At 42.4% G+C, this 14,213-nt stretch overlaps 1 protein-coding gene across 6 annotated transcripts in view; it reads right to left on the bottom strand.

Moving 5' to 3' along the window:
- Positions 1–14,213, bottom strand: part of SEMA5A (semaphorin 5A) — a 572,726-nt gene that overhangs the window by 424,237 nt on the left and 134,276 nt on the right. For 4 of the 6 annotated variants that reach the window (XM_070774864.1, XM_070774868.1, XM_070774863.1 and 1 more), the window contains exon 2: positions 5,169–5,261. The gene's annotated coding sequence lies outside the window, so the exon portion shown is untranslated. Of the gene's footprint in view, positions 1–5,168; positions 5,262–10,027; positions 10,306–14,213 lie in introns of those variants that run through there. The other 2 variants (XM_070774866.1, XM_070774865.1) reach the window with 2 other exon arrangements.

Genomic DNA, 14,213 nt, shown 5'->3' with positions numbered 1-14,213 from the left:
AACAGTGGAAACACACAGCTCTGCCATCAGTGAAGCTGACTTACGTGGATCAGGATATGACAAAACAGATCAGATCTGCACGGGGCCTTTCCAGATCGCTGCCTGGACAATGGGCACGGATAATGAGATGCGGAGGCCACGGCTTTAGTATTCCAGCCATTATTGAGACTGACAGGCTGAATCTTGATCCCCAAAGGCAAGCACTCAGCATGTTTAAACAAGGGATGTACCTTGTGTCAATAATATACATAGAGATGTGCTGCAAATACCATAAAATGGAATTCCTCTCAGCACAGCAGCCCCAACTGAAACACTGACAGCAGAACTCAGGATTTACCAGCCAAGAAATGTGGAAAACTAAGGAAACATGGAGACTTGAACTGGGGTTCAACATTTCCAACTGGGGTTCAACTCCATCTCCATCTCGAAACCGAAATCTAGCTAATTCTCTATTTTTTGGAACTTACACAATTATGAAACCGTCCTCGTAAGCACATGATAATTAACAATTAATTAATATTTTAGGTGAGTACTCTAAACAAGCGAAGACATCAACCAATACATACAAGATTCCACCAGTCCTGCCTTGGTCTTTCAGACACACTACAGACTATTTTGGTGAAAATCAAAAGTTACATCCAAAAATGAAACTAGAGGAAAAATGCTAACATATGACTTAATAATGCTCAACATAATGAGTTAAGTTCTACTGAATAAAAAGATAGGAAATACTGTTGTTTAAAAAAATAGATAAAAGGCCAAAGTTACCCTTCCCCAAGCTAAAAAAGGAAAGTTAAAGAATGAAAGAATTCCAGTTGTCTGGCTGTAAACCTGATCTCTATTTGTAGGATGAAGCAATATTTCCTTGAGATCTCTCATTCCTACAAATATTCTGATTGTCTGAACATACTCCTCAGATTAAATGTGTGGGATAATTTTTGTCAGGGAGTTAAAAGAGAGGCAGAATAAAACTATGGGAAGAATTACAAAATAAGAGATAGCTATTCTTACATAAGTGAACACTTCCCTGAATGAAAGAGTTGATTATTTTTAATAATATCAGAAGAAAGCAAAGGAAAAAAATGTATTAAGTTTCTAAGCACTGATTGAAATAAATATGAAGGAACTATCTGGTGATACTAAAATAAACTTTGAATTTAAAAGGATAAAGTTAACAAGCTAGTATACCAGGGAGAAAGACAACAAAGGGTTAATATTCTTAAAAATAAATTCTGCAAGTATCTGTTAAAAGAACATGGAATCTCAACAGCTAAATGAGTATAAAACAAGAACTAATGATTCTTTCACAAGTAAGTTCCGTTCCTCTCCTCTACTTTCTTTCTTTCCTGCTCTTCTCCCCTTCTCAAAAAACAGCTATCACACAAAAAATTTAAAAACCTACCAAATAATATAATGAGTAAACAATAGAGTATATAAAAGGAGGCAAAACTATCGAATTGATTTAAAAAATTAATGATGATGATGATATTAAAGCTTTAGCAAAACAAATTCTGTAACATATTTTTAGTGAAATAAAAATATCTCGAATACTTCTGCAAAGCCGACTGACAATCTTATTAAAATGCACTGACTCTGAAAGAGTAAATCAACTACAGCTATTCTGGCATAATGAATTCATCTTCAATTAAAAGAAAACCTTCATAATAATAGCTGCTATTGTTTATGAAGCGTCTACCTTATGCTCCAAATTTCTACTCTTCACAAGGTAGTGAGTGGGGGCTGTAAAAGCAAACAACAGCGAGTAGCAGTGGGGTTCAGGAGTCTGCTACACTCCCCTTGTCATGATCCTTTCACACTGTCTGTGATTTTTGTTACCTGAAAATAATACATATCTCCAGCAAAGAAGTCAGAAAGAGAAAAACAAACATCGTATGTTAATGCAAGTATGTGGAATCTAGAAAAATGGAACCAATGAACGTATCTGCAGGGCAGTAAAAGAAACACAGACTTAGAGAATGAAGATGTGGACACAGTCGGGGAAGGTGGGTGGGATGAGCTATGATGCTAGTACTGACATTTACACTAGCACATGGAAAATCGCTGTGGGAAGCCTCTGCATAACACGGCAGCTCAGCCCAGTGCTCTGTGATGACCTAGATTGTGAGAGGAGGGGGTCCAAGAGGGAGGGGACACGTGTGTACATATGGCTGATTCACCTCACTGTACAGCAGAAACTAATACAACATTCTAAAGCAACTATACCCCAATTTTTAAAAAATATGCAGTAAATTACATATGCATGATAGACTATTATGATTCATTCAAATAAAATATATTAACAATATATTTTCAATTACATGATATGCTATTCAGTTCAGTTCAGTCGCTCAGTCGTGTCAGACTCTGATATGTCATTATCATTTGTATATAGCATAAAAAATATACATTATAAGAAGTGAAAAAGCAGCATGTTAATTTTACGTCTAGTGGTGTTCCCACTCTGTACAACACTCACAAAAGACTGTATTAAATGACAACAGTGACTGTCTTTGACGGAGGCACTGTGGGTGAATATTCCCCTTCTTTTACATAATTTCCATAATCAGCTTTCTCTACTTTAATCTTCTTTTCATATTTTTGAGCTGCAAATATACAACATTCTTCAGAAAGTTTTAGATCGTGACTATATGGTTTATAATCTCCCCCGGTAGCTCAGCTGGTAAAGAACTAGCCTGCCAATGCAGGGGTTGCAAAAAACATGGGTTTGGCCCCTGGGCTGGGGGAAGATCCCCTGGAGAAGGAAATGGCAACCCACCCCAGTATTCTTACCTAGAAAATTCCATGGACAGAGGAACCTGGAGGGCTAGAATCCATGGGTTGCAAAGAGTCAGACAGGACTGAGCGTGTGCATATAAGCACACATGCCCACACACACACACACACACACATACACATTTGGTTCATAAAGGGCCAACACCTCGACCCCAGAGATGACCTGTTTAGAGTCTGGTATATATCAAGGTGTGATCTAACAGACTTTGTAACACACAGGCACTTGGATGCAGAAATAGTATGAGTGTGTTTTTAAGATGAATGCGATTATATTAAGTATATTATTTTGCAACCTGATTTTTCCGATTAATAAGGTACCACACCTAGCTCTCCAATACTTTTATAATCTAAATTTTACTTTTCATATCATTGCTATTAAAGTGAAGAACACTTTTCCATTACTTGTAGAAGTACCGAGAGACCAGTGGCTCTGGAAAAATGTATATCCTCAAAAATTATACAACATCAGGCTCACATGCTTGCTACAATTACTTACTTCTGTGAATGAAGGAATGAACAACTAGAACAGGTCCCCACTTAAACTCCTTCAGGAAACACAAATTAACTGTTTTTCCTTTATCCTTCTTGTTAGATGATAAGCAGTAAGGTAGAGAGTCTAGCAGGCCTTGAACTGTCAGATATATCCTTTCACAAGAAAAAATTTTAAAAAATTGAAACCCCACCGCATCTGATGTATGTGGCAAAGAGGGTTGCCATATTACCCCATGATTTAAGTATGTCAATCTTGTTCACACTTGTCTTGTAAACATCTGCTTTTGTTCAGAATAAAAGGTGAAGATTTGATACCAGAATACTTCTGTACAATGTAATTATAAGAGAGCCCCCAAGATAATTGCATGATTGCCCTAATATGTATAAGGTATACATGTTAGGAGTATGTACGTAGCAGCATGTATGCTCAGTCACTCAGTCGTATCCGACTCTTTCCCACCCCATGGACTGTGACCTGCCAGGCTCCTCTGAACATGGAAATTTCCAGGCACAGTGGGGTGCCAATTCTATTCCAGAGGACCTTCCCGACCAGGAACTGAACCCAGGTCTCCTGTGTCTCCTGCACTGGGAAGAGGATTCCTTACCACTGAGCCACCTGGGAAGCACAGCAACAGGTATACGGCTACCAAATAAAAATGTCCCGTTTAGAAATTATATGTAGACCAAAATAGGAAACGCTGTCTGAGCTTATTTGGTAAATGAGCTGTTGCTGCTGCTGCTGCTGCTAAGTTGCTTCAGTCGTGTCCGACTCTTTGCAACCCCATAGACGGCAGCCCACCAGGCTCTCCCGTCCCTGGGATTCTCCAGGCAAGAACACTGGAGTGGGTTGCCATTTCCTTCTCCAATGCGTGAAAGTGAAAAGGGAAAGTGAAGTCGCTCAGTGTAAAGGACACTTAGTGACCCATGGACTGCAGCCTACCAGGCTCCTCCATCCCTGGGATTTTCCAGGCAAGAGTACTGGAGTGGGGTGCCATTGCCTTCTCCGGGTAAATGAGCTAGACATTGATTACTAGTACCATCTTGATCAGGCCCTTCTGGAGCGAAGCTGTAGTCTAGGTGTTTGGACTCAGACTAATACACTCAGGGCATACTGACTGTGATAAGCACTGAACACCAAATGCAGCCAAGAAGTAGATTTTTGCAGTTACAGTAGACTGTTCAAAGTGGCTTATGATTAACTTCTGAGCATCCAAGATAAATTTTGTTAAGGGACTCATACCTACTGGCCACTAAAACACTCTCACTCTCTACACTGGGATCTTGGAGCACTGAGTGTAGACCAAGGTTCAATAAACTACAGTCATGTGGAACAAGTCCAGCTCAGCTTGACGTCTGTATTTGTAAATTTATATATATATCATCTGTGGCTGCTTTAGGCTATAACACAGAGCTGAGCTGATACAAAATAATGATGATGATGACATGATAGAGATGACATGGCCAACGAATCCTGAAATGTTTCCTCTCTCACCCGTTTCAGAAAAAGTTTACTATCTCCTGGTATAGCCTGCTGTTCAAAAAATTGATTTCTTGTTATTTAACATGAGCTTTGAAGATCTAAGTATTTCCAGAACAGAATAAAATCGTGTCTGTCCTTATTCTCAGGAGGCATGCTTAGTGCTAAGAGGTAGTACTGGATTAAGGTTAAGAACATGAGTTCACATTACAGCCCTGCCTCTGATCACTGGTGAGCTCTTGAGTCCATTGCTTCACTTCTCTGTGCTTTCAGTTTCTCTCTGGAAGCCTGCTCATTCCTTCACTGCCTTTCTGGACAGCTGAGATAAGTGATGCTCACATCCATCATGATTCTCAATCTATGAAATCATTGGCTTCTTCATTTCCCATTTGAGTGTCCAACTTACCAAGGAGGAAAGGGGTGGAGCGTGTCCTCGACCATGTATCACACGAAGGATCCACAGCCACTCGGGTGGTTCAGCAACTCTCACACACCAATGCTTCAGCAAAGACAAGGGGGGAAAAACAGAGATTATATTAACCCATTTGAAAAAAGGCCATGGTCATTGCTGATCGATTCTAGAAAGTTCCATGAATCCCCTGCACAACCAGCTGCATTGACAATGTAAGGCTTAGCACAGAGCAACTTGGAAATCACAACATGACAGCCCTAGCCTTTTATCCCATACCAATGGGCTCCTTTCCTCAGAAAAGGAGAAACAAAAATTCAGATATCATTAATACAGGAAAACAAATCTCATAAAACAACCAAAAGGACCATTGCACACCTGTTTAAGTTACCTTAAGTAGTTTGAGCATCAAATTCCAATTGTGTGAATTTGCCCATTTTATGATGGGTCTTTCATTCTGTTTTTGGAAATGCATAGTACCTTAAGTAATGCATTTCAAAAAGAGGAGATGAAGTCAGAAGGTATACAATAAACTATACTAGATTCAGAACTTGTGTTTTTATTTACATATTAATTTATTTGATGCAAAATATGAAGCTTTTTTCTAAAGGAAATTGTAAACCATAAAAATAATTCACATTACTAAAACAAATTTAAAGAAAATCCTAAAAGCTTAACACATATGTGATGAAAGATGACTGCGAAGCACGAGCTTCCGCAGAACCATGTACAACAGAAATTAAAGAAATGCGTTACTTTCCATTTCTTATTCAAAAAAGAAATTTCTCCATTACTAGTTAAGGATGTCTCCTACTTCAGCTACTACATTTTGGGGCTCATGCTTGTCCTGTTGTCCAAGTTTCCTTCTACTCACACAGTCCATAGCTTCTGGCTGCCATAAACCTCAAACACACTGAGGTTGCCTATCCCAGGGTTTCCCAGGTGGCAAAGTGGTAAAGAATCCGCCTGCCAATGCAGGAGACACAAAAGACGAAGGTTCGATTCCTGAGTAGGGAAGATCCCCTGCAGTAGTGAATAGCAACCCATTCCAGTATTCTTGCCTGGAAAATTCCATGAACAGAGGAGGCTGGTGGGCTACAGTCCACGGGGGGGCAAGGAGTCAGACATGACTGAGTGACTGAACATGCCTATCCCAGCATGAACGCTTGGGCAGCAGCTGAGAATGATGACAAGAACAGGGGGAGAAGAAGCTTCCAGAACATTCTGAAACATTCTGGCTGTCCCCCTATGCAATGATTCCCATACCGTCTACTTAGTGATTATCTAAAGGCCATCTGCCTGCAGAAGGACAACTGGATTACAGCATCTGGAAATTTATATAATTTTCTATCTGTTGAAATGCCATTTGAAAGTCCTGAGGTTCAGAGGCCAGAGGACAATGGCTAGGTGACAATGTCTTTCCATGAGGCTCTCTGCCTCCATTAGGCATCTTCATGGGAAGGGAGGGGGCAATCCAAAGTAAAATATTCAGAATTGCCCCGGAAGGCATCCACAGCCCAGGTGCACTCCTGCACTGCGGCATCACTGACCCCTTGAGGTCCCAGCTGAGCCTTTGAAAGTCTGTGACTTCATCCTTTGGAAAGGAGGAGAGGCAGCTGTAAATCTTCAAGGCCAAAAAGGGAGGAAGGGAGCTCTCCCCAAGGTAAGAAGGCATACTCGGCCCAGGAAAAATTCCTAGGAGTGGCCAATTCCTTTCTCACAACACCAGTAATATCTCCTTTGGGTGGGGCAACAAATGTGTTAGCTGGGACTTCTTGACTAAACAACTTGAATACAGTAACTTCCTCTCTTGATCTATTTTACAGTTAGTACAAAAATTTTTTTCCATTTGGTTATCTCTTAATCAAAATTTAACTGATACAGTTGGATAGGCCCACTGGTTACTGCCATGAACGTCCAGCAATTCTTAAAGATTCCCATGTGTCAGAATTAAGTTAAAAATGAGAGAGTGATAATTAGGTCTGAAGGCTGAGTTCTCCCATCCTCCCTCAGTGAGATCATAAATTAGCTGATGTAGCCCCTTAGCTAAGACATCCAAGGGTCACACCTACAGAGAACAGCTATCCTCTTAAAAGGCAAAAATGATGGAGGCCAAATAGGACATTGAAAGAATCCAGAATTGTTGACAGGACCACACAACAAATACTGCAGGAGGTGAACTTTCCTGCTGAATCCAGGTGGGGACAGCCTGCATCCTGGACAGCCAGACGTGCCAGGCTCAACCTCAGACCTAAAAGCGAGGCCCTTCCTTGTGAAAAGGCAACACTCAAGGGACAGAATGCCCAGACAGAGTTCACACAGTCTTGGGGGACAATAGAATGCCCTTTAGAATCTGAAATCTAAACAAGAAACTAGTTCCAATATCAGGATTCGGGACACACGCCCTGAAAGGTTTTAACTATGCTTGCAGTTACATCAACAGTGAAAAAGACATTTTACCACTCTGGCCCATGATAGCCAAACAGACACCATCAGGACCTCCTACTCTGGAGGGTCAACCCTTGTCTGGATAGGTGTGCCACCCTCTAAAGCAGGAGTCCTCAACCCCTGTGCCATGGACCAATATTGAACCAGGCTGCAGAACAGGAGGTGAGTACATGAAGTTTCATCTATATTTACAGCGGCTCTCCATCACTTGCATTACTGTCTGAGTTCTGCCTCCTGTCATATCAGCAGTGGCATTAGATTCTCGTAAGAGCACGAACCCGACTGTGCTTGAATCATCCCAAAACCATCCCCCTCCACCCCTGGTCCATGGAAAAACTGTCTTCCATGAAACCAGTCCTTGGTAATGAAAAGGTTGAGGACTGCTGCTGTAAAGGAATATACACCATCCTACAGGACACCCACGTGTGCCGAGCAGTGTAGGCGCAGGCTTGGAAACCACAGCAACAAAGCAGTGACCTTGAATAGGCTAAGCTAAAGTCACCAATATCAGCCCCTGTAGGCCTGGATGCTGGGCTCTCCTCCCTCAGTGAGGTCATAAATTAGTTGATGTATAAACTAACTCACTGACATATTTTCTAGAAAACTGAGAAACAATTCCAAAGGTAAAGAAGCTACAAAGTCTCAGAGGGTCATTTCAGACTGAAGTTGGAGTATTTTTAAGTGGTTATTTATTATAATGACTCATTAAATAAGAAATTGCTTATGTCTTATTAAAACACAAATGTTTCCATTTGACTCAATTCCATATTTTCCTTTAGCTGAAAATCAAATATAGTAGAAACAGCTCCTAAGTGCTCTGCCTCATGATTCTTAATTAGGGCCTGGCCATGGAAAAAGCTGCCAATGTGAGCACACGTGCAGGGTGACCCCTGTCACACTCTGATTCACAAAGAAGAAACCTATCCTAGAAGTGGTACCTGTAGCCACCTTCACAAGTTCATAAAATCATCTCTAAATTAAAGTACATGTGTACAATTTAAACATCAATTAGCACTAAGTATCCATCAGAAGCCTCCCAGATGGCTCAGTGGTAAAGAATCTACTTGTCAACATAGGAGATGCGGGTTCAATTCCTGGACCTGGAAGAACCGCCTAGAGAAGGAAATGGCAACCCACTCCGGTATTCTTACCTGGAAAATTCCATGGACAGAGGAGTCTGGTGGGGTACAGTCCATTGGGTTGCAAAGAGTCGGACACAACTGAGCAACTGAGCATATAGGAGCACACCCTTGAGAACACGATTTTCTGCTAAAATATGCAAACTTCCCCATGTGGCTTAGAGTGAGGAAAAAAAGGTGGATTGAAATGTTTTCCTAGAACCAAAAGGTCAGCCGAGCAGTGGTTTTGTATCCTAAAGATACAAGAGAGAAATTAAAATTTCAGGCCAATCTAAAGAGCTCCATTTAGAAATAGCACCAGAGTAACCACAGTAAAATTACAGGAAATAAGGTGGCAATGGGCAGGACCGCCTGGTGTCGTAAGGATGTTTAGCAGAGTCATGGAAAGAAGCACCACAGGTGCAAGCTCAGAAAACCTGTAAGCGGCTGGGCTAGGGATTCCCAAGTTCCGAGAATTTCACAGCTTCATTGAGGGACATCCCGAACCACCACACACAGCGTCCCGCTCTGGCCTTGCATGGTGGGTGGTTAGTAGATAAAGCAAGATTCTGTTCTCAAGAGCTCACACAAGATTTGTCTGCTACACAATTCACCAAATGCTGTGAAATGGGACGAAAGGGAGGTACTACTATCGAATGAACGAGTCAAGGCCTGGAAGCTGAAAGCAGCTCTGCTAAGACTGGGAAGCAGGACCAGAGGGCAGCGGGGATCACAGACGGGAAGCTGGCCTGGTGCTCAAGTTTGTCGAGGAAAACAAGGAAGGAAACCAGAGAATGGGTGCTGGGTGGGAGACTGAGGAGCAAATAGATGCTCTGCCTTACTTCCCACATCACTCTACACGGCCAATCAGACACTTTGCTGCATCAAAGTTGAGGGACACACGCAACTCCCTAGTCACGTGGAAGGGTCCTGTCCTCAAGGAATTCACCCTCTGGCTTCCCCCAAATCAGAAACAATTTCTTTAGTAACCAGCCAATTTGTTTTCGTACAAATAATGCCATTTCTTGATCAAGACCATTTAGTAAAAAAAACCTCTTTCATAATTATCTCACCTACATTTAGAAAAGACAAGTAACGAACGTCACGGTTTTGCTTCTTTAAATCTCTGGCTGTCTTTGGGCCAGAGTAGGAACACCGGGAGACCTTCAGCCCTAGCAATGGCTGAAGCTTCAAGGACAGTGGGTCCTCAGGTGGGAACACAGGACCTCACGTCTTGGTTATTTCATGACACAATCATCTAGCCCTGAGACCAGCAGAGGTAAACCCTACCTCCTGGAACAGAAGAGAAGGCACTTCTGAAAGTGACACCCAAGGAGTAAGATGCACAAGCAACTGATATAAGCATCCTGTCAGAGCCTTCACACCCGGATCCACCACGAGGCTCCTCTGTCCATCAGATAGTTGTCACGGTGGAATGTGATGGTTTACAAATATTAGACACAGCTGAGACCTACAGAAGACAGAAGGCGGAAATTGGATATTTCATTTCTCAAAGTGTTGACTAATCCTAACAACATTTGGGAAAAAAGAAACCTGACTGGTTTTCATTTTGGCTTCCGGTAGATCATCCTTTGGTGAGTATTTAAAGCTGGTAGGAACTGCTGACCCTAGAACAAATACACTGCCTCAGTAACTGAAACAAAGCCAGCATAAAGAAACACTTCCTATGCCTCTGTTCCTACACCTGATGATGAGATGTGTTCTGAGCTTCCAGGAGGCATGGGAAGAAAGGGAAAGAGAGGGCAAAAATGACATCCTTAGTCAAGCAAAAATGTTGCCCAAAACTAAGCGACTGCTCAAAATGAGCAATTTCTAAGATCAGCTCTCTAAGGACGCCAATGTCCCTGAATAGGGGCTACTTTCTTCTTTCTGCCACCATGTGCCAAATTTTCAAAGGGCAGCCTCACTTTTCAGGCAGGCAATTTTGAAGCGCTTGCACAAGTGTTTAATTTGCATGGGCAATTGGCCTCTCGGCTTTCATTTTGACAGCTAAATTGATCTGTCCTTTGTAGACTAGAATCTCAGGACCCAGAAAGAGAAGGATGTCTGAGGCTTTTGGAAAAATGTGGTCTCTCAATTCCTATTTATTCAGAACAACACATTCAACAAGACTTGCCCTGTAAGCAGTCGCTCGCACACACAAAAGGGACTCAAGATCCAACTCGAGATTGAAATTTGAGATTCAATTCTAAGATCAAGATTTAAGGCTAAAAAATTAAACTATTGCTGTTACTTCCCATTAAAGCAAACAGGGATAGGTTTGGGTTCTTAAACTAGCTCTTTGGTCATTCCTTAGGAAGAGGGCACTGTTTATCACAGATTAAATTCACAACTGGCCCCAAAACCTTCCCAGGAGGAAGCTGAACTAAGGCAAAGGTCTCAAGCATGTGCATGAAGGAGAAGACGGGATTTGTGCCTGGAAAGACGGCAGACTGTGAAAATCACAGCGAATTGTTAGTGAAATGGCAATGGGATAAATCACTCAGAAAACTATCTTCTGAAAAAACGACAGATAGAAGCTTTTTAGAAGTCTCTAGCTACAAAGGATGCTCTCTCACCAATTCAGTAGAGAAATGGAAAGATGTCCCAATCGGATTAGAACAAACCCACACAAGCCAATTCAATATGCATGCTGGGCTGTGTCAGTTCTAGCTTCTCAATACCTTCATTTATTTTATTAATATGTGTCCAGACTTTAATGCTGCTGTTTTACATGAGATAACAGTGATCTGGGACAAATTGTGTTTTGAATTAAAAGTGAAATTATGCCCTTGTTTTTTGGCTTAAACCCAGAAAGTGCAGTGAAATCCTTTCATTTCTCCAAAGGCATGAAGAATAAATGGGCATTTAAAACCTGTTGAAATCAGTCCCAGTGACCTATCGGGTCTTCCACTGTCAAAGGTGGGCTCCAAGACTCATCTCTTTGTTCCGGCAACAGGTGAAGTTTCTCAGAGATGCATTTGTTTCTTGCTTTTGAGACAACTGCAGGCTTAACACCATATGAATCGCTGGGTGTGTTGTATAACCCAAAACCTACTTCTGTTCTATTTGTCATCCTCTCAGTATAAATCAGTGATAAAAATAAGAAATAGGCTACTACGCATTGAACCAGATGGTGTCTTACCTTCCTGTAAACCCGGCTGTGTTTAGAGTGTGTACACATGTGGGGGAATAAAAAGATTTTCTTTTCTTTGCGTTTGGCAATGAGTCATGCCACCCGTTTCAGCACGAACTGTACTGAAACTTCCTCCCCAGGAAGAACCAACGCAGTTTCACTAACGTTTAAAAACAACCGTGTCAGCTGCCTTCGATTAGTCATGAAGCCTTTCTGCCCATCCTGCAGCCTCCAGCAAGGACAAGATCTGATCAAATCGGACTTGCTAAACATAACCAGAAGGTCGGGCGTGTCCTGATGCAAACCTGCTGTAAAAAGACACCCTTTTTGTATGAATCAAAGATGCTTCCTCCATTCTCTCTGCAACAGGCACCCTTCGAAATGTCAACCCAGGACCTTGACTTAAGGGCCCCCTTCTACCTATATCCCTTTCCTCATCCTTGACCATCATGAACCAAACTATCAGACCTGGGGGAGGGATGCTGAATAATCGGGAAATTTCTGAGCTTACTGATGATTAAAGAAGACATAATCCATCACTCCCCCCTGCATTCAATACAAGCCCTGCTTCGCGGACGAAGCATAAAGAAAACAAGACCAGTTTAAAAGGCAGATGGTATTTTACAAAATTGTATTCCGTTATTTTCCACTGACAAGCTCTGCCAGCACAGAGAGCGTGATCCAGGCCATGCCTGACACATACAAACCACCCCGTGGCTATTCCCCTGTCCCTTTTCTCTGTCCCAACCATGGGCTGGGTTCGGGTTTCCTTTTCCTGGTGGCTCAGAAGGTAAAGCGTCTGTCTGCATTGCAGGAGACCTGGGTTCGATCCCTGGGTCAGGAAGATCCCCTGGAGAAGGAAATGGCAGCCCACTCCAGTATTCTTGCCTGGAAAATCCCATGGATGGCGGAGCTTGGTAGGCTACTGTCCATGGGGTCAAAAAGAGTCGGACATGACTGAGTGACTTCACTTTCACTTTCATAAAATCTCAAGACAAACCCCTCCTCTATTGGACGGTAAGTATGAAACTGACCATGGGCATTGGTTTGTTTGTTTTTTTTCTTTTGATTTTACTAGCTGCTGAGACAGTACCTGCCCTCCTTGTGGTACCTATGAAGTATATTTATGAATCTAAATCCAGACCTCTGTATTTCTCACCCTTTCCAATTCTATCTTGTTGGCTTGACCTCATCACTCAAGCCAGTCGTTTTAAGCGCTGTTGCTGCATCCCGCCAGGCTCTCTGAAATCCACATGTGTCCCCATGGGATGTAGTCCCCTGTTCTCTGTGAGCAGGACACCCAGTGCCTACCTCCAGTTATCTCATATCACCCTCTGGAATTTGTCTGCTTCCTCTATCAAGGGCTATCATTCTGTCCTATTCAACTCTGAGTCCCAGAGCCCAGGCAAACATTTCATGAGGTTTCCTCCACTCTACTTCCAAGTTTGTGTAAATGATAACGGACCCATGGACCCAGAGGGCATAATCCTAAAGTCAGCTTCTGGAGACACTCTTCCCTGTTAACATCACATTATCCAATCTGGTATCAGTCAAAATCATCCAGAAAAACAGAGCAAATCAAACCTCGGGGGGACTGAGATGCTCTCCTCCAGGTCTGTTGCCAGGCATCGAGCAGGTGCCCAGGTAGGAGTAGGTGGGTGGTGACTGTGCGGGAGAGAAAGTCCTGTGGGAAGGGAGTCACGCCTTCCTGGACCAGAGGCTTGAGGCATGCCTTGATCCCATCTCTGCTCAAAATAAAGTCCTCCTTCCACCTTTCTTTAGAAGGAGACACCTTTCTGATGCTACTCATACAGATCTGAGTCCCCCTTTTTTACATCCTGTTCAAGCAATTGTAAAATCCAGACTTTATCCTAGACTTCTCAGGGCAAAGAAGCCAAAATGGCTCTGTCCTTGTCTATTAAGCTGACTAAAACATACACAAGGGTCCTTCTGCAGACTCCCTGAGGGGGTTGCCTCCACACCCGCCAAAATCTCTCTAGATGCTCAGAGATATCCCCCCGAAGGGACAGCTGCTCACAGGAACAGAAGCCAGACAAGAGAACAAGGTCGAACAAGGGACCATCAGTGAGAGCCAGGAAAATGCCCTTCCTTAAATGATATAAACATTATCTTTATACGTGGAATGTTCATACTAATAATTCCCTTAGGTAACCCACTTTCCACAGCCATCAGTTGAACTGCCAAGGAAAAATTACTCCAAGTTCTGAACTAATGATGCTCATTTAGACTGGAATGTTTCCTATGTAGCAAGTCTTCAATGATTAATTAAAACAAGATCAAAGTTCTTGGACTTCATTTCTATCATCAGAGCTTCAGGCC

The sequence above is a fragment of the Bos indicus genome, chromosome 20 (genome assembly GCF_029378745.1).
Source record: "Bos indicus isolate NIAB-ARS_2022 breed Sahiwal x Tharparkar chromosome 20, NIAB-ARS_B.indTharparkar_mat_pri_1.0, whole genome shotgun sequence".
NCBI classification, from domain to species: domain Eukaryota; kingdom Metazoa; phylum Chordata; class Mammalia; order Artiodactyla; family Bovidae; genus Bos; species Bos indicus.
Note: the sequence above shows the minus strand (reverse complement) of the source record. Positions and strands in the feature narration are given on the sequence as shown.